We start from the raw sequence: 22,874 nt of genomic DNA, 5'->3' as shown, positions 1-22,874 counted from the left end.
TTCATATCCTTAGTCTTAGTAAAAGAAGTAACAATAGCCTTAGCAGAAGTGGTAGTGCAACTGTTTGTAGAGCAGTATGTTTATCATGCATTTTATTAGTTCAACATACCCCTCAACGCTCCCTGTAAGCTCCACATTCATATCCTTAGTCTTAGTAAAAGAAGGAACAATAGCCTTAGCGGAAGTGGTAGTGCTACTGTTTGTAGAGCAGTATGTTTATCATGCATTTTATTAGTTCAACATACCCCTCAACGCTTCTTAAAACAGTAAATAAATTAAATTCCTAGTTTATATCCATTTCAATTTCAAAATTGATTCCCAGTTAATTTATTTCCAGTTAATTCCCAATAATTGATGTATGTCAATGATTTTTATTAGTACTTAAATGTTTAAGAGAACCGATCTTGACTTGTATTTTAAAAGCTTGGTCATGCTTTTATGTTGGCAAATAGTTTTGTTTCGTGATTTCTGAAAAGACATCGCAAACTCTATTCAGACTTAAGATCCAAATTAACATCCAAATTGTCAAAATAAACCAGTTTGTCAATAAATTCAGGCGGAATAACTTTGAACTGGGATAGGGCACAAATTAAACCCTTTCAGGAAAAGTTTATGTTGCATTGAAATTAAATCAAATAGCACAATGTACATTCCGGTATTCAATAAGACGGCTTACAAAATCTCAAGAACGATGAGCGTATTATGTTGAAGCCTTTGGGGCATGTTAAGGGGAGTGTTGGACCAGCCAAAAGGTACTTTGTCAATCCAAATACAACTACAACAACCGGTACTACTGCGGGTACTACTACTACTACTACTACAGCTAACCAGACCAAGGGTGTTAATGTGAATCTTTTGGGGAATATTTCCACCGCTCTTATCGTTACAGTTTTTAGTATTTTCAGAAAGCTTTTTAATCCAATTAAACGGCCTTTATGTTTCAGGAATCGTTCTTGAAAACTAGGGGGAAAAAGTCAAACTTTAGCTTAAAGAGCTAGGGATTGAAAATGGTTAAGCCCCATCATATCTGAAATGATTTCTGTTAGGTTTAAGTTTTAATGTTGCTACTTACTTTCAGTTGAAAAACTTATTTTCATATTTTATGTCTGATGGTTTTTCCAATAACGCCAAGTAGTCTACCTCTCCCCCCCCATTTCCCCCTCGAAACATTATCCATGGTAAACTTCTGATGCGTAATTCCCCCCCCAAAAAAAATGAATAAATATAAGAATTCCTCCGGACAAATCCATCCTCACAGAAAATTCCCCAGGAAAATACCCTACGGACAATACATCCTAGAAGATTCTCCTTACTTTCACTGATAAAATATCTTTATTAATTTCTGATCATTTTTTAAGCCCCCACACCAGTGGAAAGTTTTCCTCACCCTAAGATTCCACCATGGAGAATTTCTCCTATGGAAATTCCCTCCCCTACAGAAAAAGCAAATCAGACAAGTCGAATCGGGTAGAAAATTTTCCCTAGAACATCTCCACGTATAAAATTGAGTTGCTAATGAGAAAGTAAGACAAATAAAACGTACTACGTGCAGGAATTCTGGAAAGCTCCCCGTGTAAAATTTTCTCCAGAAAATTCTTTCACAAATTTCCATCCCCACGGAAAACACTCTCCGTTGAAAACTCATCTCCCACAGAAAATCGCCCCTCCTCCCGAAAAAAAAGTTTATATATTTCGAAATAATATACACTATATGTAAACAATGGGCAAGTTTCATTTGCTCTTTCATCAGAAGATGTGGCGCGTGGGAAGGGGTCAAGTCATCTCAAGAAACCTATATGTTGGACCGTCCTACTACGGTATAGAAAATGGCTGTCTCAAAATTTTGATCAAATGTCTTTGGGAAGAAGGGGGTGTGGGAGGGGATTAATTGCAATTCAGCCCCTTTAATCATTTAAAAAGGGTAATAGAATTTTTAATTTACATTTGAAATAGCCCTTTTTCTTCATCTCCTAGGACCAATGGCTTAATAAGATCCAAGGGAAAAAAAATGAAAAAACGAATCCATGATTTTTCTTTTGGCAAAAAAAATCCACATTTTTGAATTAGGGGCCTGAAACCACTAATGTAGAAATCGTTATGTGGAATCTTAAGGTATAATTTTCATTTAGACCCTTGACTTTTGGGGGTATTTTCCCCTTTGAAAATTACGAAATTGTATCAGGCTCATGGGCCTTGAATGGTAACATTATACTTCAGGTGTTTAATACATTTGGAATCAGCGTAAAATGCCAATTCTTTTAATGCAAATGTTGTTATCAAAATTTTTAGAGTTTCTGCTGTTGTTGGTCTGATTTACCCTTGCAGTTCGTTACCACAACTGTTGGATCACCTGTTTGACCAGTTACTTACCAATAATTGCTATTAAAATTCCTTTTTTTGATTTTTGGTTACTATTTGGCTGATTTGCTCCTTGCTTACGTTCGTTACCAGGAGCTGCTTTATATTTGTACTTTGTAAAAATATTGTTGTTAAATGTCACACTTTACGTTCTATTAACCTAACCCATTACCATTTTACTAGGCTTAGGCCTTAGGCCATGAGAGAGTGAAGTTCTTTTTAAATAAATTAAAAAAAAACACTTTTGATATATAACATGTTCATATTAAGTAAATATAATTGTTTTTTTCATGAAATACGTTCATCTTTTAGTGTGAACGAATACTATTACAGTTTTTATTAAGTCGCGTTTACTATTAGTCACAAGGACATACGCCAAAGTGATTTCAGTTTCCAAGTTTGTAAGATCAATTCCTGGTAAACAAGATAAATTGAAGATTGATATATATTCAGCTAAATGATCCATCACAAGAAATAGGGAAATATTAAAATGCCAAATTATTAATGGAATCCAGCCTATTTATTCATACTATCAACATCACTCTCCTCGAAACTCCTATGATGCAAATCAGAGAATCATAGAATTCTTTAGAGTAGATTTCCAGAAAGCGATTATCACCTGACACGAGATTAAGAAAATGACAGCCAAGATTACTGTGCAACTCTTTAGAATTTTGGCTTCAAATTGTGACTCCCCCTATTCACTATCTCTAACAAGCTAAATGGCAATCGATGTAGACTTTGGTATTGATAAATAAAATACAAATGCACTAACCCTTACTTTTTCACCAAAAGGAAAAAAACCATATATTGTTATTTCAATCGACGTTTTGACTGCTATAGATTCTCGCAACAGCTCACATTTGTAAAAACCTGTAGATTTTCTGGGAAGTGCAATAGAGGGGCCTAAGTAAAGGGCGACATGCATCCTATGTAGGCCTTCCATTTTTTGTTCCTTTGAATCAACTAATACATATGAAAGGAGTAGTTGCAGATGCTTTGGAAGGAGGTAATTCGATTGAAAACAAGAAATTCTAACGGTCTTTTGTAAGAGTAGAAAGTGAATGGTGGGAAACCATATCTCTCTAACAGCCTTTTTGCTACCCAGATCCCTTTTATCCGCAAAGAAATCGGATTAAAATCTTAGGTAGTTCTTTTGTTCAAAATAATCGAAAGATCTGATGAATTTTCCTCAATGTATGACACAGCTCCCATCTTCCCTCTTGAGCAAGGGCCACGAATTATGCATGGTGAACATTTCCTACACCAATCAATCAATCAATTTTTTACGCAATAAATTCACACTTCCTCTCTATGGCCATAAAAAAAAAAACAGAGGAAAAACAAAAATGAAAAATTTACATTAAAAAAACAATTTCAGCATAAAAAAATTATACCTTTCAAAGACTCAACACAAGAGAAACAAAAATCGAAAATCTAAAAAAGAAAACATACAATATTAAAAGGCTCAGACTTTAAGAGATAAAAAAAAAATTTCTAGGATAGAAAATTATACCTTTCAAAGACTCAAGGTAAAAGGTAAAGGATACGGCATTAGACTTTACAGTCCATACCGGCGGTGCTGATCTCCGTTTCTTGGCCCTTCAGCCAGGAAGTGCAATGGGGGGTTGGGCAAAGACTCAACACAAGAGAAATAAAAATCAAAAATCTAAAAAAGAAAACGTACAATATTAAAAGGCTCAGACTTCAAGAGACTTTAAGAGACCCCCCCCCCCAAAAAAAAAAAAGAAAAACATTTAATCCCCCTCAAAACTCCCAAAATAAAAAAAGAGGACCGTAGTATGAATTAAAGATATTTCCAATTACATATTTCGTTTCCTATTCGTTTAATGAAATAGCTAAAATAGCGACGAAGACCACACTGCCTTTCCATAACAAGGAAAGTTGAAGTTGAAATTGAAAATAAACTACCGTTTTTAGATGTATTAATTATTCGTAAAGCTGATGAACTGGATTTTACTATATATCGAAAGCCAACACAAAACAATAGATATCTTCACTTTAATTCAAATCACCCCCCACAAGTTAAAAGAGCAGTTGTAATTTCCCTCATTGATCGTGCCCTAAATATTTGCTCCCATTCATATATAAATGCAGAAATAAATTTTATCAGAGATATTCTTTTTGGTAATGGATACCCCATTCCTTTTGTAAATAAAATAATTAGCCGTAGAATAAAAAGACATTCTTGTAAAATCGAAGAAGATACTTCACAATGTGAGGCTATTGATAAGCCCTCAAATATTGTCTATCTTCCGTATATCCCAAAGATTACAACAAAATTAAAAAATATTTGCACAAAAAATAATCTGTACGTAGTTTTTACTAATAATTTTAAAATCATCAATTTCTTAAATTCGGGTAAAGATAAGACCCCAGTTACTCGCCAAAGAGGGGTCTATCAAATACCCTGTGATTGCGGAAAATACTATGTCGGCAGGACCCATCAGAATCTAGACAAAAGGTTACATCAGCATAAAAATGACATAGACAAGGCCTTAATTTCAAATGGTTCCAACAATTCCTTTGATTCTGCTCTAGGTTGGCATATTTTTAATAATCCGTCCCACATGATACTTTTTGAAAACTCTTCACTCATTAGTAATGATTTGGGAATAAAACAGGTGGTTCGAGAATCAATTGAAATTAATCTCAAAATCAATAAAAATATTTCTTTGAACAGGGACTTGGGGGAATACTCACTAAATTCTTTATACTCAAATTTAATTAAAAATGATCTAACAAAATATTTTACTAAACCAATTTATAATAGTACTGAACCAACTACGAAACGGCCTTTGAGACAGGCTGCTAAACAAGCAAGATTAGCTTTAAGAAATTGCATCTAATCATTTTATTCTCTTTAGTTTGAATGAGTTTATATTTCTTCATTTCATTCTTTTCGCCAGTCCTGGTTGAACTTCGCTGAAGTAAGGATGCTAGGGCTATATTTTTAAAAAAAATTGTTTTAATAAGTGTTTTTATATTCAGTTTTAATTCTCACAATTTGATGTAAGTTCTTTTATATATATATATAGTATTGTATTGTGCTGAAGACGGCCCTTGGACATAGGGCCGAAATATCTACATAAATAATTTCCATTGTCTTGAAAAAACTTTCCCTATTGTTTCTACGTTGTATTTGTTTGTAATGAAATAGCTATTGTAGCACTCAAAATGAATGCTAATCCACGGTATTTTTACAATCACAAAATGGTCACTTGTTAGAAATATGCAATAATATGGCCCAACTTTCAATTCACTTGTTAAATACCCTTAGAAAATATTGTAAAAAGGATTTTGTGTATCCTTTTTAAGTTATCGGACCATCGTATTCAACCCATCATGCAACTCTACTGCAGAACTTTCAATCTTCTATCTACAAAGGTATGGAACATTATGTTTTTTGTCTGAAGAAAGATTGCTTATTGTTGAACTGAACGTAAAAGTTTTTGTGTTCTTTTTAAGTGATTAGAAAATCTATCCTCCATTAAAGTGGCTCATTTTCTGCCATTTGGAGGCACCAAACAACCATTTTGCCTCAGAGAGAACAAAGTTGATATGATTTTAAAATTTTTAGATAGCCAATCAATTTAAATTTACCAAAAAACTATAGAGCGAGTTTTCAAGAAACATTAATGTCGTGCAATGGCACTCTCGTTCAAGGAAAGTCACTTAGTCCATCTAGATAAGTGGTTAATATGGACATTTATCTTAATGCTTAATGTAAATAAGTTAATTCGGTTGATTTTTAAGAAAATATGTTCAGTAATGTATAACTGCGCAACAGCTATTATGAAGGAAGGGTGGGGTGGTCATTTTGTAGGTGAGACGGGGAGGGTTACATGCTTAAAACAGTGCTTTCCTTCCCAAAATCTTCTAGGTCTCCATTAGCCTTCATATAAATAGAGAAAAATATATTTATTGAAAAGGTTCATTTTAAACAGTTCGGTGTAATAGTTCTTGATTATGCCTGGGTATGATTTCAAGAACCATCAAAATTACATTTTAGAAAAAAAAACAATTTTTTCAACACTAAGCTGTGAGACACATTCCAACTTAAAACGAAACGTAAATGAAGGGGATCCCCCTCCTCAATGCCTTGCTCTTTACGCTAAAACTTAGCCTTTTGTCAAATTTCCTTAAGAAAGACTGCTGTAACAAAAAGGACACTGAATTGGAATAAGAAGCCTTTTTAAACCACTAAAATGCTTTAGTGTTATGAGTGAGGGATTGAGGAGCGAGAAATCCGTCTCATATACGGAACAATTTCAGTTTCTTTCAAGTTTCTATGTTGCTCCTTAAGTACAGTTGAAAAAACTTGCTTTTCTTTATTTAATACGCTTAAGAAATGGATTCCGTAATGCATCGAAGAAATTAATCTATGGAATTAAAGTAAACTTTTTAATGCGGAAGTGTAGAAAAGCAGTAGGCCTATCTCTTTATCTCTTTGGTTTAAACAGGGTCACTAAAATTTTCGATTTAATAAGTTGAATTTAATAAAAAAAAGTTTTTTTTTAAATGAAAGTAAGGAGCAACATTAAAACTTAAAGCGAATAGAAATTACTCCATACATGAAAGGGGCTTTTCCTCCTCAACGCCTCGCTCTTTACGCTAAAATTTGACTCTTTCTCTTAACTCTATTTTTAAAACAGTAATAAACTTTAGCGTAAAGAGCGGGGCGTTGAGGAGGAAAAGCCCCTTTCATACACGGAGTAATATCAGTTCGTTTTATGTTTTAATATTGCTTCTTACTTTCATTTAAAAAAACTTGTTTTTTTTATTAAATTTCTGGACGTTTTTGAATTAATGCATGTTTTGATCTTGGCTCTCCGTACATAACTAATTAAAACAAAATTTGCATATTAATTAATTGCAATTAATCGGAAGATTTTAAGAAAGAAGGAGCGAGTGAGGAGGCCTAGGTGCCCTCCAATTTTTTTTGAGTACTTAAAAAAGCAAGTAGAACTTTTAATTTTTTACAAACGTTTTCATTGGTAAAAAATATAAGTAACTTACGAACTAACTTACGTAACAAACTTTTATATTTGTATGTTTTTATTACGTATGAGGGGGTTCAACCCTTTTCGGTACATCGCTCTTTACACTAAAGCTTAAATTTTGTCCCATTTCCTTAAGAATGATCTCTGAATCACAAAGGCCGTAGAATAAATAGTTGAAATTACTAAAAATACTTTAGCGTAAAGACTGAGGTATAACGAGGAGGTAAACCCCTCATATGGGTAGTAATTTTTGTTCGTTTTAAGTTTTAATGTTGTTCCTTACTTTCAGTAGAAAAAACTTTTCATATTTAATTTTTCATTGTTTTTTTTTAAATAATGCTACAAAATCCTGCACCCCCTTCATTGAAATTCTCTTCCCCCATGATATTTTCCTCCATTGAAATATCCTCCCACATAACCCTCTCCCCTGAACTCTCCCCCCTAAACCAAAAAAATCCCCCTGGAAACGTCTGTACACTTCCCAGTAACCATTACTATATGTAAACACAGGTCAAAGTTTTTAACTTGCAGCCCCTCCCACAGGGACTGTGGGGAAGTATGTCGTCTCCAAAGACATAGTTATTAGGTTTTTCCACAATGGTGAATAAAATGGATATCTCAGAATTTTGATACGGTGACTTTTTGGAAATATGAGCGCGGGAGGTGGCCTAGGTGCCCTCCAATTTTTTTGGTCACTTAAAAAGGGCACTAGAACTTTTAATGTCATTAAAATGAGCCCTTTCACGATATACTAGGACCACTCAGTCGATGCGATCACTCCTGGGAAAAAAACAAAAAACAAATAAACACACATCCATAATCTGCCTTCTGGCAAAAAAAATGCGAAATTCCATATTTTTGTAGATAGGAACTTGAAACTTCTACAATAAGGTTCTCTGATACGCTGAATCTGATGATATGATTTTCGTTAAGATTGCATGACTTTTAGAGGTTGTTTCCCCCTATTTTCTAAAATTAGGCAAATTTTATCAGGCTCGTAACTTTTGATGGGTATAACTGATCTTGATGAAACTTATATATTTAAAATCAGCATTAAAATGCCATTTTTTTACGTAACTATTGGTATCAATGAGATTTCATGATTTCTTTACCACGAACTGTTTGATTTAACTTTATGTAATAATTTTTCTTTTTTTTAGTGGTCAAATTGGCTCGAGATTTATTTTATTCAAACAGATTTACCGTTTTGACAGATTTTCATCTCGAATGAGATTTATTTATTTTGCTTGTAGCTTTTTTTCAATAATTTTTCTTGTAGTTCTTCTCCAATTATAAATTTTTTTTACTTAGTTCTTGTTGGGGTGTTTTGTTTTGAAATGCTTTGAAAGGAACAAAAGACTTAAGGCCTGTTCCCACTGTACCAATTCTGAAGAACGATCGTTTCCAACAATTTTCCCTGTCGCAGAGCCAGCCAGAATTTTTTGCAAACGACATTTATTTACTATCTTGTTTTTTAGAATTTTACCATCAGAATCTATAAATAAGTTTCTACAACACCATTTGAAATGTTATAGAATTTTACAAGATTTCTGAAAAATCTAGGAAAGATAATTGTCAGTAAAACCATGACAGAAAAAAAAAAATCCGTTTTGGTGAAAGAAACAGCCCTTAAATAAAGAAGGTTTTTTCGACTGATACTAACACCGTCTCTTTGTGTTTGTGCTTAGTATATACAAATCCGTTTGAATTCTACTAGAAATTTTGCTCAATTTCTAGTCATTTCTAGTTAAAATTTCTAGTCACAATTTCTCTTTCACTTTCGAGGTTTTTGCGACACTCCAGAATTCTATGAAGTTCTTTCAGTGAGCAAGATCAAAATATTCTCCATGAATAGCGTCAACGAAATTCCCTTTTATATCCCTTTCATCTTGACCAGAAGTCCCAAAAGAAAGGAATATGCCTCTTGTAAGAAAAATAGTTTCCTTGTCAGTTGGTGTTTCGCATCCTAACCGAATATTAATTTTAAGAAACCTTGCTAGTTTTATTATTTTTGTTATGAATTTGGAGGGCTATAGCTCCGAATCTGAGGCAACTTAACAGCGCTGCCTAAGTAAAGAGCAAATAAGTATTCACCTCTTTATATTGGCTCTAAGCACTGGGCTTTAAGTATATAAGTTCTAAGCATTTTTACATTTTTCCATCGAGGCCATTCGTACGGAATGACTCTCCATAAGAACACCGGAGAGGGCTCGTCTTGATTGAAAATGAACAGTTCTCATGTCCTCTTCTAAGAGTCAAAAGTGATTAGAAAGTAAGGAGCCCCCCTCTCACGCCCTTGTTCTGCTAAAAACATCTAATACAAATCTTGAGATAGCGATTTTGTTGTATATGGTTGGAAAGTCTAATAACTATACCTCAGAGAATGATGACCCCCCATAATCTTTTGGGCAAGAGCTAAATGTTATTCAATTCGCCTACTGTTTCCATACATCATTTTTTGAGGGGAGTTGGGGAATGTTTAATTCTTGGTGCCAAAAAAGGAAAGGCAGTTAACATGAAGTTTCAGGAAAAGCTAGGAGTGTTGAACTAAATCAAAACACGCAACCGTATGTTGATTATTAAAAGGACATATCGCAGGAACGACTTAGATATTGAGTTTAAACTTTCAAGGAATGATGCGGGGGATGTTTAATTGAGCAAAAGTTAATATTTATGCGCCGCTACGACTACTACTACTACTAATTCTGCTTCTACTTTAACTACTACTAATACTATGGGTGTTAAGTTGACAATTTCAGGGAATATCGAGGGGTGTTTGAAGTAGATCAAAGTACATTAAGCGCATGCAGGTTGTCAAAAGGGCGTATCAGCAATAGCTTAGGAACGGCTTAGAAACTTCAGTTAAAATTATGGGGCATGTTAAACTTACCGAAAGATTAGTTTTCTAGATTACTAGATTAGTTTATATAATATAAAACCATTTAAATTTTAAGTAAAAAGCACCTCTTGTCGACATAAATTAAAAAATCTATGAAACGTAATTTTGATAATATTTGTGTCAAAAGAATTTGCTTTCTTATTTTGACACCTAAAATACAAAATTCACTCCTTTCAAGCTAACCTAACCAAATTTTACCATAAAAAAATTTGCGTAATTATTTTAAGAACCCTAAAAGTAGGTCATGAAATTAGATTGTGAAATTTAAAAGCTCCAAGAACCCTAAAAAGAAGATTTTAAGCAGGGAGGTTTAATATCCTCTCCATTGATGATGGTTAAAGCGTCAATTTTTCTTCTCTAATTTTTGTTTCTATTTTAGGGATCGTCGCGTCGATACACTGGTCGTAGATTGAATGGAGTGAGCTGATTTGAACGTAGCTTTGAAGTTAAAATGCTCTTTAAGCCGACAGCCAAAAATTTTGCTGCAGCAGAGTCTTAATTTTGGATATTTTATTCCAGGGAATAGCCACATTCGCCCGAATAGAGTCAAAATGAAACCAAGCAATACGTTTAAGAATTTTTAGCGGCTTGGAGCTATCAAAAAGCTAAATTTAGAACCTCCTAAATTTCGAAACCTCACTACCAAAGAATACATTTGCCCCTCGAAATAAATTGGCTGTTGAACTTAATATCTCTGCCAAAACTTAACATCTTAATTTTTTTGAAAGTAATGACTTTTTCATTCTTGGAACGGGGAAAACTAATGAGGATATAGATTTTTTTTTCAATAAATTTTTTTTAAGTCTCTTTTTTTCTTTTCTTTGCCGTTCCGGTTTCTGCTGAACGTAGATATAGAGTTTCATACTATGTGCTAGACTTTTTCTATTAAAAATAGATTTGCCCCTATAGATAGTAGATCCTATCTAAGAAGGTATGGTTAATTTAAAAATTCTGATTGTCCTATTTGACTCATCATGTCGAGAAGAAGTAAGTCATTTTTGTGTAGATAATTAGCTCTCGCGAAAGACAGTCGAAATGTAGTAAGCACATAATGACAAGCTTTTATGAACTTTTTAACCAAGAATGCTAACTTTTGTTTTAACCAAGAATGCAATTTTATTTTTTTTAGTTTTTTTTTACTTTTATTTTTTTTTAGAAAAGGAACAACGTGGGCCTACGTTGGTGGGACGAAAAAACAGGGGGTCAATAAAAATATATCCGGGTTAGATAGTGAATAACTATATTATTTGCTTGACTTCCCCTATTAATGTATGCACATAATATTTTCAGGAAACAGCAACTAATACTCGTAAGAGTGGTCGCTATCTGGCAAAACCACCTAGCAGCCAAAAATTTGAGTGACAGATTGCACCAATCGCTTCAATTTGTGGTTGATGCAGTTAACTTTATTAGAAGTAATGTATATGCAGCATAATACAGAGGAGCTCGGGCTTAGCATTAATGAGGATCTGAAGCTGAACTTTAAAAGAGGGTAGCAAATATTTTGGCCGCAGAAAGAAATACCCAAAAAATATTCTGAGGAATTGCGATAGAGCTTTTGATAATATTTCACTCGTCAATTCTTGTCAAAAAAAGTTTTGCTACAAAACTTTAATACAAAAACAAACAGATTGAACTGCAGTTATTCATAACAACAGAAAGACTTCTGTTGATAGTCTTTGGAAAATAGCAGCCAAATATTAATAATTTGCTGTCAATCCATGAATTATGTCCTTTTCAAAAAAACTATGAGTATTTTGTAATTGTCATTTTTGTTACGTTACGTTTATGTTACGTTTTTTATATTTAATTTTGACTATATGAAAACTGTTAAAGTATTACAATACAATATGACAACAATAATAATTAATAGTGTAATAATAAAGTATCTAATTAAATACCACATTAAAAAATATACTATTTCTTTTTGTTTTTGCCATTCCAAACGTGGAGATTTCTAAATACGATAAGTGATAATTGTTTGTTGTTTCTTTTTCCTAAGTAGAAGACATTAAAGCTTGATGAAATCCTTTATTTTGCTGGTTAGCTTCATATTTTTGGCAGACAAAACCATAACTTGAATTCATTTGAACATGTCCAGTTACTTTTACAGTTAGGTAACTTTGGTGAAATAAGTGGATATGCCTCAGAGAAGAAAATATTCGTTTCAGAAGAAATGAGTACTACTTGTTCATGCTTAGAAGTACATTCATTAAGGTGGAAATGGAAAATTTTCCAAAACCTGAGTTTTCTTTTTCTATCAGTAGAAGAACTTAAAGCCTGCTGAATATTTTGCTGGCTAGCTTCACTTTTTTGACATCTACCCACAGCAAAATCAACGAATCAATTAACCAATCTATTCTCATTTTCTTTTTCAAGGTCTATAAGTTCGTGGTCAGCAGCTAAAAAAAATTCCACAGTTAGTTCTAGCCTTCAGATTTGTTTGCTAGTCTTGGGAATACGACAGAAACTTGGCTAAAGGGATCCACCTGAACTAGAAAATCTTGAAAGGGGTCTATTGTAAACATCCAGGAGATTCAGGGAAGAATGTCATATCTAGTATCACATTGAATTCGATATTAAAAATAAGTGTAAGTTAGAAGAAAATAATCAAATAATTTTTGCTAATAGTAACAACCACGTCTATAAAATGTTAATAAGAATATTCGTGTGGTTTTAGAAAAAGGATGAAAACCCTCAAAATACACGGCCATCTAGATAAAAATCAAAAATATTGAATTAAATACACCAGAGAAGGCGACTATATAGGTCTAGAGTTTTGATCTACAAAGATCAATGTAGAAGCGTCTGTCTTATTTTTCAATTTAGTATTACTAATATTATTGATTATAATTTGTGAAACTGCAAGTCCGCATATGGGTTCCAACACTTTTTTTTCCAGTGCTGTAGATAGAGATATCTGAAGTTCACTTTAAATCCGAAGAATTAATGGGTTGTTTAGGAAATGTTAAAGTTTTAATTATTAGCTTGGCTATTAATTAAAATTGTTACTTCAGTAAACTCAATAGATATCAAATACCAATGATGGAGATCAAGTGGAGACGTTGATGAGGTTTTGAATCAGTGTTCTGGTCTGAGTTATGGAGAAAGAAGTACATAGATCTGGAGGTGATGGATATTAAGCTAAGGTAGATGGCAATAATATCGGTGCAACTATTCACTCTTGTCACAGAAGCCTGAAGACGCAAAATAAGTATGCTAACAATAACACTGCTATGTTCTTTTCATTCTGCGCTGACTCTTTTTTGAATATTGTACACTTAAAGTAGGTATTTGCCAAAATCAGGACCCCTGAAATATTTTGTGTAATTGTATAAGCATTGACTTGTATATTTAGTGTGATTCAAAAATCAAAAAAGATATTTTAATCGAAATAACAGTTTCCCTATTTAAATTGTTTCAGCAAAAGAAGAAATAAGTTAAATGAATGCTCTCCAGCTTTGGATAGTCAAAAACCAAGTCCTCCTTATCAATTACGATCTTCCTAATAGTAATACTACAGTTTCCTTACCCCACTTTCCTTACCATGCTTCATAACTACAAGCCCGATTTCGAGAATCCACTTAACATTACACGTCAAGCATGCAACATTTCTCAACGCTACATCACGTTACACTCTAAGACACTCCGCGGCCATCTGCAATGTCATGTCATTTTTCACCATAATATGCACCTAAGGATGTTCAACCCCGGTACACTTCTTTAAAATGTAAATTTCAATATAAGAACGTTCTCCAGTTTAAACAAATCGAGTTTTTAAATTAGTATCCCAAGAAAAAGGGCTACTCGAAAACAAGTGCTGAAATGGGCGCTTTCCAAAACTTTTTTTCTTATTTTTACTGTTGACTGGTCAGGCAGGACAAGTGTTTTCACTTAGAAAGTATAATAGCTTTTGAAAAAAAAGTACTTTACGACACAATGGGTTAGTGCCAAATACAATTAAGAGATTTGAAACTGGATGCACTAATAGGGCAAAAAAAAATTATATGTTGCCTCGGTCCATGGTGTCAAGTTAAAGGTAATGGACGAACTTCAATTTGAAATATTCTTCCGTTCTCTATTTAACTTAAAAAAAGAAATAGGCTTTACTATTGACTACAATAAAGAAAATAATACTGACTAAAAATTAACTCATCTAAAACTAATGAAAAAAAATATATAGGTTTTCACATGGAGGTATTCGAGATGGTCTTGTTAAAATCTTCTTTTTAGATAACTTCTGATTTAGCAACAGCTAAATTTTCTTGATACCCACTTTTTAGGCTTAGGTGACTGTAAAAAATTCTATGATAAGGGTGTACAAGTACTTAATTCCTTATCTCAAACAAACCTAGAAACAAATTTAAAATTGTTTATTTGAAACGCGTCTAACTCAAGCTTTCAAAGCTAAAACAGTAGGTTACAAAGCAGGGACTCAGTATTCCCCGAGTGAATAAAACCAGAATTGAAAACTTAAAGAAATATTTGGACAAAACAACAGGGAGAGAATTTATTTTAGAAAATGTTGCGATATGAAAACCTTTCATTTTTTCATTGGCTTAGTATTTCTCAGAAAAGAGCCAATAATGTTTATAAAAGATGGGGGTATTTGTCTCTCCAGGAATATTGTTTTCTTATCAATTTAGATTGGTCCTTCGGCATTATTTGACCCTATTTTTAAAAGGTTCAAGAATATTTACTTTATAGAACTAGTTATTTAATCTGATTGGCTTGTGAATGTCTATTGTAAAAGTAAAACAATAGAATTCATGCAGAATTTTTAACCAGACATAAAGGACAATATTTTTTCTTCTTTTTTGTAAGAGACCTAGATTTATTTTGTTTTGTCTTAGCAATTGATACATGTTTGAAACAAAAATTTTGTTAAATTGAATGGAGTAGCGCGTTGTCCTGTTGCAGCATAACCAAGGGAGGTGCACTAAGTGTTTTTTGTTTTATAGTAGTATTAATTTATTAACCAAAGGAAATAACACAGACAAAATCAATCGGTAGCACACCAAAAGCGTTGCTTGCGAGGGTGTGTTACTAACAAAAAGAACAAAAACAGAAAAACGATGAGTTAATCTAAAATGAGCAGAAAGGTGAAACCGTGTACCGAGAAGAAAAAAAAAATTATATAAATAATTCATACACAATCAAACAACATAATATCATGATCCCGAAGCAAAAAAAGAAAAGAAAAGAAAAAAACAATAAACAATTATTTTCAATACTAAATCAATCAATCTCAATCTATTTCAAAGGTATACCTACCAAGAAACCCCACACGCAGCACGGCCTTAAATTGATTAATGGGCAATTCTTTAATACTTGGAACAAGCTTATTCCATAGCTTAGCCCCTCTATAAATAATTGAAAAAGCAGTCCTACTTGAAACTAGGCGAGGAACCTCAATATCTTCACTTGTTCGAGTTCTATGATCATGAATATTAGACCTATCCCGAAAACTTCCTGTAAAACATTCTGGAACGCACCCATAATGGTACTTATACATAAGAACCAGTGTATAAAAATCACGCAATCCGGCTGCAGGCATTATATTTATCATACTATACATTGACCTGACCGAATCCCGGTTCCCTATTCCACAAAGTGATCTAATTGCATTATTCTGCAGTACGCGGATTGGGCGAAGTATTGAGGGGAATGTCCCAAGCAATACAGACGAGCAATACAAAATATACGGATGAATCAGAGAAAAATATAATAACCGTAGGAAATAAATGTTTTAGTTTACGGATAATCCCTAAATTCTGCGATAATATTCTACTTATAGCTTTTACATGGCACTTAAATGATAAAATCTCGTCAATAATAATCCCAAGGTACTTAACGGACTTTGACCGCTTAACAATTCCCTTCGGTGTAGCTATTTCCATAATCCAAGGATAATAATTTGGCGACCGTGAAAAAATAACAAAATTTGACTTATTTATATTTAGGTCAAGGCGGTTTATCTTCAACCAAAGACATGTCATAGTCATTGCTGCATTAATTGTTGAGGTAAGTTGTTGTTCAGTTGAGGCAACACACATCAATGTCGCATCATCAGCAAATAAGGGTGTAGTGATCCTGGTTCCCGTAGGTGCGGGATTCACTATATCCCCTATTCTAGAAGTAGTTGCAACAGCATTTGGCAGATCATTTATAAAAACCAAAAAAAGAGTAGGCCCTAACACAGAACCCTGGGGGATACCATATTTAACAAGACTCTTACTTGAAGAAAATCCATTAATGTGAACATAATGCTCTCTATTTTGGAGATAATCACAAATCAAAGCTAAAGTAGCCCCTCTTAGTCCATAAAATTCACATTTTCGAAGTAGTAATTGGTGGTCAACAGTGTCAAATGCCTTAACCAAATCAAGAAACAGACCCGCTACTCTAAGCTTATTATCAAGAGCTCCATTGATTATCGAAGTTATATATGATAATGCCATCTGCTTTTAATACCTATAATAACCTATCCTCAGTAATTTCTCGTCCCTTTTTCGCAGGTTGTGATGAACACAACTAGGATAAGCAATTACTAGGGAGCAGTAACTGGAATATAGCTGTGCCGGACCTCTGCAGTTGAAACGTACAAGATCAGGAACAATCTTACCTTCCGAAGTTTGATGGCTCTGGGGTGTCTAACTAGCAGTAAAAGAACATGTAGCTGCTACCGACAAGCCGAGGGTAAGGCCAGTCAGTAAAACAGTTCAATACGGGATGTGGCAGTTGCTTCTGTTGCTAATGTGATCCAGGAGGCTTTAGCATTGAAATGCAAAAACTCACACTTCTACATATATATGGAAAGTTCACAATCCCTTATTGCCGAACGAATTCCAAAGTTCTCAGAGAGCTGCTCCCCAGTACATTTCTCGAGAAGGAAGCACTGAAACTCATTTTAGTCTCTTTATATAAAGAAAATATGTCTGGAGAAGACGATGACAACTGGCAAGAGTACAAATAAAAATGTAGGGACACAAGACACTACCCTGGCAAAAACCTTTTACAACCTCTATGTCCTCATGTACTTTTTTTGACCATTTTGCTCTAAGGGACACTGTTACTCCGTAAACGAAGTACTGAAGCTACAGACCAATTTACTTCCTCACTTAAGAGCTGAGATATAGCTTTCAAATGGAGTACGTTATCAAAAGTACCAGAAATTTCTACCTCACAAAGACGTAAAGGACACCGCATCTTCCATCAGCCTCGTCAAAATATAATCGGCTTGACTGCAGCCAATACTTTTTCGACATAGTTGCTGCAAAAAATAATTAGGAAGTAGTTCTTGGAAAACAAGACAAGGAGTTATTTTTAGTTAGCAAATTGGATACAATGATCTTTAGAAAACTTTACTTTCTCACTACTAGACCTTGGCAACAGTAGGCCTATAGGCCAACAGTCACTTAATGGCTGTTGTAATTCAAAATATACCATGCAACACTTTTTGTAAAACTAATATTCTTAAAAATAAGAATGAAACAAAAGAGGCTCAACCGATGGGTCGGATCCCCTTTGTTGTGTCTATTTCTTGAGTCCCAAAACAAAAGCTGAATCCTAGATCAATCAAATTGAAAGCTCTGGTTTCAGCATTGAAAACAATGCTGAAATATCTCAATCGATTACCCCGATTTGCTTTTTTCTATCTTGATTGTGTCTAAAAATAATTGTTCCTTTTACAGAATATGTCATATCTGTTTCTCTTAAATCCACAAATATTTCGATTTTGATGTTTTAAATTTGAAACTGTGTCAATCTGATCTTGAAAACCAATCAAAAACGTTGCTTGTATCAGTATCTATTTGCTAATTAAAATTGAAAGCCCAAAAACTTACTACTTTTTGAATTACTGCAGAGACGAGGCCTCAACGGACATTGCCGAGCTAAAACAGTAAACCAGAATAAAAAGTTTTCGATTTAACTTCTCATTAAGTATTACGTTTACGTCTCTAGCCCTCATCAGTATTGATGTGGTCTTTGAACTGTGAGGACATAAACTGGATTTAACCTTGAATCTAATTAGATTGTGCAACTATTGACATTGAGTACAGTAAGAGATAAAGAAATATTATTATGTTTGAGTATTCAAAGAGTGTAGACGTAAAGCGGTATTATAAGACATTAATGTAACCCTAATTTGCAAGCAGGAGAAGGGCAGTTCCCCCGTCACAAGCGTCCTATTACCTATTACGACTACGCTGAATAAAATGGCTATCTCAGAATTTTGATCCGATGACCTTGGGAAAATAATTAGCGTTGAAGGGGGCCTTGTTGCCCTCCAATTTTTTGGTCACTTAAAAAGGGCACTAGAAATTTTCATTTCCGTTAGAATGAGTCCCCCACAGTGCCCGTGGGAGGGGCTACAAGTTACAAACTTTGACCAGTGCTTTCATATAGTAATGGCTATGTGGAAGTGTACAGATGTTTTCAGGGGGAGTTTTTAGTTGGGGGAAGGGGTTAAGAAGATGGGGATATGTTGGGGGAATTTTTCTTGGAGGACTTATCATGGACGAAGAAAATTTCCATGAAGGGAGCGCAGGATTTTCTAGTTTATTTAAAAAATAAATATGAAAATGCTTTTTCAACTGAAAGTGAGGGGCAGCATTAAAACCTAAAACGAACAGAAATTATTACGCATATGATAGGCCTGCCTCCTCCTAATACCTCGCTCTTTATGGTAAAGTATTTTTAGTAATTTCAACTATTTATTCTACGGCTTTTGTGATTCAGGGGTCATTCTTAAGAAATTGGGACAAAATTTAACTTTTAGTGTAAAGAGCGAAGTACTGACGAGGGGGTAAACCCCATCATATACGTAATAAAAACATGAGAATACAGAAGTTCGTTACGAAGGCTAATTTGTAAGTTACGTATATCTTTTACTAATAAATAGATTCGTTAAAAATTAAAAGTTCTAGTTGCCTTTTTAAGTAACCGAAAAATCAGAGGGCAGCTGGGCCTCCTCCCCACTCCTTTTTTTCTCAAAATCATTCGATAAGAACTTTGATAAAGACATTTAGCCAAAAAATATAAATATGCAAACTTCGTTTCAATTATTCATCTGCGGAGAGCTAAAATAAAAACATGCATTGACTCAAAAACGTTCAGAAATTAAATAAAAAGACCAAGTTTTTTTTAACGGAAAGTAAGGAGCCACATTAAAACTTAGAACGAATAGAAATTCGTATATGAAAGGGGCTACTTCCTCATCAACGCCTCGCTTTTTACGCTAATGCTTTTTACTGTTTTAAAAAGTAGAGTTAAGAGAAAGAGTCAAACTTTAGCGTAAAGAGCGGAGCGGTGATGACGAAGCAGCCCCTTTCATATACAAAGTAATTTGTGTTCGTTTTAAGTTTTAATGTTGCTCCTTACTTTCCGTTAAAAAAAAACTTGTTTTTTTTTAATTTAATCCTTTAAATGAATACACCAAGTATATTTACTAAAAAAATCGGTAACTATATGAATATAATTAAATTTATTAATTTTACTTTTATGCTGCTGCATGTCAATCAGATCTGCCTACTACTGGCCACCGATACTATAAATGTAAATACATCTTCTTTTAAATGTATAATAAGCTGGATGGTACAAAGAAAAACTGTTTTGATTCTGCAGCACTTCTTTGTTTTTAGATTTTTTATGCAGTTGAACAATGATCTTTTAATTTTCTATGTAACTCATCAATCCCTGCAAAGTTGGATTAATAGAGATCTAAAAACTTATTTTCTCCGCTAGTCTTGCCAGTACAAATACCACTTCTTTTTATCCAAGGTTTTTACTTACTGCTTCCCTTTTTAAAAAAACGATTTTTCTTGCACCAAGCGAAAAAATACCTTTAATCATTGGTAAATCATTTCTTTTTTAAATTGCCCAAGTTAAAGACTCGGTTGTAATAACCTTTTTGCATTGCATACAATAGATCTCCATTTATAACAGATTTGAATTATTAAACACATTTAAATTATTAAAAATATTATTAAACACTAAAATACTTCTGCATTTTCAAGAAAGTCTCAAGAATAGTAAATACCAAGCAGTAATATTCCTTAGGCTCGACTATTTTTAAGAATTTGGAATTTTAGGTGATAAAATCAGCTCCTAATAAATGGCTGACATTGTGAAAGTGATTAAATATTATTTACAGCGAAAATCTAAATTCAAAAAGATAAAATTGAACTATCACGTTGGAAAAGTCATGAATTACGCGCAGCAACAAATCTATTTGATATAAAAGTTGTTAGTAGAAACAACCATTAAATAAAATAAATAAGCATCTCAATAATAAAATATAACTTTAAGATAATCTAATTGAGTTAGAGCATAACGTAAAGAGTCGAGACGATAAGAAACCCTACAGATTTAATATTATTCCAGAGTTAAAGACAGGGCTAGACAATGAATTAATAGAAAAGAATAAAACCATTTCAGATTTACGAAATCCTTTTAACACTGAGAAATAAAGATATTATTGAACTTAAAAATATTTAAAATCAAAACAGATCCCACTTGCTGTAAATTATAACAAAGTGAAGAATAATGTAAAGGTTATTTCAATTAACAATTTGAGATTAAAAAGAAAATAAATGAGGATGCTCAAAAACTCATTAGAGAATTAAGCAGTAAAAACAGTCCTAAAAATATAGGAACATTGACATTTCGAATTTATTTATAAATAAAAAAAAAACACCACCTGATCTTCATCAAGATCAGTTATACCCATCAAAACTTACGAGCCTTTGAATATTTGCGTCATTTTAGAAAATAGGAGGAAACAACCCCTAAAGTCATACGATCTTAACGAAAATCACACCATCAGATTCAGCGTATCAGAAAACCTTATTGTAGAAGTTTCAAGCCCCTATCTACAAAAATGTGGAATTTCGCATTTTTTGCAAGAAGACAAATCACGGGTGCGTGTTTATTTGTTTTTTTCCCAGGGTGATCGTATCGACTCGGTGGTCCTAGAATGTCGTGAAAGGGCTCATTCTAACTGAAAATAAAAGTTCTAGTGCTCTTTTTAAGTGACCAAAAAAATTGGAGGGCACCTAGGCCCCCTCCCACGCTCATTTTTCCCCAAAATCACCGGATCAAAACTCTGAGATAGCAATTTTATTCACCATAGTCAAAAAACCTAATAGTTATGTCTTTTGGGATGACTTACTCCCCCGCAGTCCCCGTGGGAGGTGCTGCAAGTTACAAACTTTGATCTGTGTTTACATGTAGTAATGGTTACTGGGAAGTGTACAGAAGTTTTCAGGGGGATTTTTTAGTTTGGGGGGAAGAGTTGAGGGGGGAGGGTTACAGGGGAGGATGTTTCAATAGAGGAACTCTTCATGGGGGAAGACTTTCAATGGAGGGGGTACAGGATTTTCTGGCATTATTTAAAAAAAAATGAAAAAATAAATACGAAAAGTTTTTTCTACTGAAAGTGAGAAGCAGCATTAAAACTTAAAACGAGCAGAAATTATTACGCATATGAGGGGTTTACCTCCTCGTAATACCTTACTCTTTAAGCTAAAGTATTTTCAGTAATTTCAACTATTTATTCTTTGGTCTTTGTGATTCAGAGATCATTCTTAAGGAATTGGGATAAAATTTAAGCTTATGCGAATTATGTGAAGTCTGATATTCGTATTGAACGGAATTTTTATTGTGTGCAGATTACCCAAGCTCTAAAAAATGCCAAGAAATTTTCTGTCCCAGTGAGAACGTGTAGACCTGGAACCGAAAAATTTGGATGGTCCCTAACAAGAGCCTCAAATCCTCTTGTCAGTCTTCGAAATTTTGGTTACGTCTGTGGAATGATTGTGAAAAACCTACAAACCGAGTTGTAGATACTTTACAGTTGATTATTAAGCAGCAACTTCAAAAGGAGCTCAAAGCTCATCGGGCTGGCCAGTGTTGCCGTCGCGGAATCGATCGAAGACCCTAATAAGTTATTGAAAACTCATTCGGCAAATAATGAAACTCGGGAAAGCAAATTACCATTAGTGAGAATCATTGGCATTCATATTTCAAAAGTCAGTTCACCGAACCCTACGTTGACACTATCGAGAAATTGGAAACGAAATTAAATAATCGCTTACGTACTCCTGGACCTGGTACCTTTGTAGTAAGTTCTACTGAATTACGTGATGTTATACAAAAGCTTAATAAAAGACAGTCTATGGGTTATGATGGCATATGCGTTCTTTATTTTCAAAATTGGTCTGATAAGCTGATGTTTCATCTTTCTTTGTTGTACCAAATGGTTTTTTGCTGTGGCATAGTTCCAGATTCTTTTTGTGTTGGTCTTATCTCACCGATTCTCGAAAAAAGGGAAGGATCCGTCTGAATGCTCATCGTATCGACCTATAACTGTTTCAAGCGTATTTGCGAAGGTGTTTAGATTACTTATAATTAATAACCTACGTTCAATCTGTTACATGCCTCCTCACCAGTTTGGCTTCCAGCCTCAGCTTGGTTGCTTCCATGCTCTAAAATGTCTGTGCAATTTGTTTATCGATGCAGATAAATTCGGTGGTACTCTAGCGCTTGGAACATACGATGTTAATAAAGCATTTGATTCGATGTAGCATCCC

The sequence above is a fragment of the Artemia franciscana genome, chromosome 17 (genome assembly GCF_032884065.1).
Source record: "Artemia franciscana chromosome 17, ASM3288406v1, whole genome shotgun sequence".
NCBI classification, from domain to species: domain Eukaryota; kingdom Metazoa; phylum Arthropoda; class Branchiopoda; order Anostraca; family Artemiidae; genus Artemia; species Artemia franciscana.
This window is presented reverse-complemented; position numbering follows the sequence as displayed.